Raw genomic sequence first — 4,418 nt, 5'->3', positions numbered from 1 at the left:
GCGGCTGGCGGAAGTTATATGACCGGGCGATAGCAGCGCCTCCTCACGATAGGGCGGCCAGAAAAACAGCTGGACGCATACCGCCCTTGACTCGGCGCTCTTTGCTCAATGCCCCTAGTCTGCCAAGACAGAGCGATGTCTGCGCGCAGTTGAACGCCGCAGAGGACATGCGTTGGAGAGCTGGAAAGGAAAATGGAAAGAAGCGCGAGCCCGGCCTAGCGCCATTGCCATGACTGATCGCGCCGACGTATTGAACGGTGGCGGCGCACGGTCAGTTTAACGGGCACTTAGATGCCGGTTGCAGCCTCGTGCGCAATATGTTTATGCTTGCGCGACCGGCTATTTTCTCGTCCTTTCCTCGTGATTGCTGGCGTGCTGAAAGTTCAGGGTCGTTCTGGAAATGGCCCGGGCAATAAATAGTGGACAGATGAGGCAGAACGCGGCATGGGACAAAACGTTGCTGTTTGTTACTTAGCGCCGCCTATATTTCGTATGTGCGATCATATTAACCTGATATTAGGCTGGTATGACCCACCACATGTGGATCACAACTCAGCTATTTGCTGGCCATGTGGGATTCTTTCAGCAACTTAAAAATACTTCAAAGTGAGCCTGGGTCAACAAGAAACCGCCTAAAAGGCACGAGATTCTAGAGTTCAAATTGTTCAAAACTGTGCAATTCAGTGAACAGGTGTCCTAGAATAAAGCAATTGTTTTGTTATTACATTTGTTTGCCGGGCTTACGTAAAGTTTAAGACTTTTCCCTCCTGGGGTTCTTAAAAGAAAGTTATGTTAGCAGCAGGTTACGGGTGGAGCAAAGCGCGACATTCTGGTGGTTTGGAGGGATTTAAGCAAAGATAGTGATTTCATTGCTTGCTCTAAAGCTCTATTATTGTTTTCACGCTCTTCAGGATAGTCCAAACGTACAAAAAGACAGCACTGACTGCCAGCTAGCACGCAGAAAGCATGAGAAAAGCTTTGAGAGATGCAAGCAGCGCCGACGCCGTCTGCCGTTCTGATGTTTCGACGTAAAGGCTCCTACCACATAACAGAGAAGAAACAGAGAATATGAAAGCCAGGACAAGCATCAAAAGTGTTGCTAACCTTAGCGTCGCACTTCGTCTGGCGGGTCAGAGCAGCCGCTTGTAGAACACATTCCAAAAATGGAAGACGCACTTCTCGATCTAGCCTAAAATCCCATTTACAACCTCATGCTCACTCTTTGGGAATCGAATCAAATCGTGCGTTCATTCAGCAGAGCTGAGCAAAAAAACATTTGTCAGTCGGAAAAAGGAAAAAGAAAGCGTTGAAGGCCGGAAGTTAGAAAAAATATCGCGTAGCCTGGCTACACGGAAGGCGGGACTATGGAACTGCCTAGATATATTGGGCATGGTAGAAAACAGTGCCTAATTCTGTCTAGATACAGTGTCTTTCAGTTGATTAGAGTCTCAAAGATTGTCTAGATGTCCATGAAGGGAACTTTATATGCTTTCATTGCAAAGATGAGTAATATCTCTATCTTGGAAGGGCGTCTAATTTTGTCCCGCGCACTGTCATTTTGTTTCGCACGGGGAGGGGCAAAGTGCAACGATTTGAAGTTTAAAATTTCAGTCAACTTTGCTACGGTCCTCTTCAGTTAGCCTTTTCAAGTTTGGTCATCGTAATTCCAGAACGGTTGGAAGTAATTCGGCAATATTCGGCATTCTACCGGGGAATCTTGAGCGTCAGCAGCAAGGCCTTTATTTGATTAGGGAGCTTATGCAATTGTAATTGTTTATTTAATCCAACGTAAATATAAGGCGAACTGTCAACAGAGCAGATGGCGGCCACCTGCCGGTGGTTGGCAAGGGGCAAAGTGGAGAGAGGAAAATTCCCTCTCCAGGCTTAAGGCAGAAGAAAGAGAGGGAAACTGTGAGATGGAAGAGAAAGAGCGGGGGGGAGGCGAAGCGCGGCCAGATCAGATTTCGCTTATTCCCATTAGCACAGCTAGGTTTTCTCTTACGGCTGACTATCTAGACCCCACAGGTCACGGCAACCTTCGGTCACAGCGGAAATACTGGAAATGATTTCTGAAAAATTCAGTCTATATCAAAAATTCCTAAGGACACATGACACAAACACTTTTGCTCTCTTCAAAGCACACCGTACTAAATTAAATGCCATTCTGAGAAAGGCCAGGAATAGTTATCCCATCGGTATGTTCGATGAAATCAATGAATTATCAGATGCATGGAATAAACTGAAGAGGATCTTGAATCACAGAACGCAAGATATGCGCTTGAAATGTTGTCAATTGATGGCGCCACGTATGCTGGAAAGCGTCTATCGGATGAATTCAATAACTATTTCATTTCACGCGTTGACAATGTGCATGACCTCACGCCAATTGAAAACATCCCTAGCTTCAATATTAATAGCATTTTCCTTGCTTGCCAGTGTCGATTCTCCCAGTTTTGTCTAAAGGTTTAGAAAAAAATAACGATTTAAAGGTGTTGTAGCTTTTCTTATAGGTAGTATATGGTAGCACAAAAGCATTAAAGCTTTCGTCAAAAATCTTCTAAATAGCTGGGATTATTGACGCAAAGAAGATTTGATAAGTAAAAACATAGGAGGAAAAAAATTAACGTTTGGAATTTTTATAGATCGAAAGCGTCTGACAGGATGAATCTCGTGACCTTGATACATAAGTTATCATTATATGGCTTGGTTTATGGGGGTTTAAAGCCCCAAAACGACTCAGGCTATATAGAGTCCGCGATAGAGCTCTTCAACTTATAACAAGTTGTCTTAGCGACCGTACACAATCCCGTCATATTCGGAGCTAGCAGCCAGAATACCAATCAATTAAACATGAGGTGCCTCAGGAGAGTATACTTGGACTGCATGTATTTAATGTTTACACCAACGACGTTATCCAAATAGCCTACGGAGTAGAATATATCATATACGCAGATGACTCAAGTTTATTTATTTCGGGAACGGACGGTGACTATACGATTCAGAGAGGCAACACTGTGTTGTCCAAGCTACATGCATGGTATCGGAGAAATGCTTTAAAGATCAACGTGGGAAAAACCAAAGCAGCAATTTTTATAGCAAAAAAATAAGAAATATAGCCTTGATGAGAGCTTAACCTCAAAGGAAATGTAGCAAGATGTACTAAAAAGATGTAATAAAACACCAGGTCTGCATTTTAATCCATTTATGCTCCGAGATCATCCTGTGGATTACATAGAAACTAAGTTAGCTCGGATGCTCGGCATCCTTCAAAATTCCAATGCACTTTACCGACAGAACCAAGCTTCCGATTTTCCAAGCTGTTTTCTTCTATAATTACATGTCGCCATCGATATAGCTGGAGCAGCACAACAATTGCCAATAAAAAAAGCTGCTAATATTGCACAAAGGCACATTAAAAGCTATCATTGATAGCGATATAAGGTAGCCATTCAGCAATTTATTTTCCAGAGATCAAAACATGAAATTAGCCGACATGTATGAGTACCGTATTCTAACCTTTTATAAGACCCAGGTGCAGCTTAACAGCTTCTTGCTTTCAGGCATTGCTAAATTAGTAAAAAATTCAGTACAGCATCTGGCACACCACCATGAATGCTGGCACGTCCCCCGTCCTCGCATTAGTTGTGCTTTCCAAGTAATATCCTATACCCTACCTTCGACACTGAATAAGTTTGGACTCTCAAACGAATTGCTTCGTATTCATTTAAACATATGCAACATATATAATCTCTCTGAACCATACGATCTTCAATAAATGTGCGTACTTTCTAAATTTTCTTCAGGGTTCACGCTGATGTACACGTGTTGGGTGAGATTCTTCCGAAGTGCTTGATGGGTTGTCTCTATTTTCTTGATTCCCTTTTTCTTTAAAGCAATGATCGTAATATTCCCTTCAAACTTTCGATTTGATGCTTATTTTAATTTTTCAATTTCAAGCCTTCAAGATTTGCAAACTGTGTACATGAAGTTCGTGTCTCTCACCATTGTAGCGATACCTGTCCTGTCCTGTCGAAGAAGCGTACGTGATTGAAGCTGTGTCAAGCCGCATAATGCGCTTTTTACTCCAATTTTTGCCTGGAACATGCGCTGCTTGGAAATAAAGAAATGCCTGGCTAAATGGCTCAGCCAAAGTTGTAACAGCTTTCGATGACTAATGCGCTAAGCCGATAAGCTTAGCTTTGCAAATTTTATTCCATACATGTGAATAATAAAAAAAAGGCGATCGTTTTCGAATTTTTGTCGCATTTTGCCCCAACCACTTTTACTTCAATACTTTTGATTTTTAGCCATTGGTACAGCAACAAGTGGGTTTCTTGGTTTCTTTTAATGCGTGAATGCATTCTTCGCTGCCACCACGTAGTATTCGGGTCCGCAAAAAGAAGCCTGGAACAATGGCT

This window comes from Amblyomma mixtum, chromosome 3, assembly GCF_055824585.1.
Source record: "Amblyomma mixtum isolate Tamu chromosome 3, ASM5582458v1, whole genome shotgun sequence".
Lineage (NCBI taxonomy): Eukaryota > Metazoa > Arthropoda > Arachnida > Ixodida > Ixodidae > Amblyomma > Amblyomma mixtum.
The sequence above is the reverse complement of the archived record's forward strand: the minus strand, read 5'-3'. Positions refer to the sequence as shown.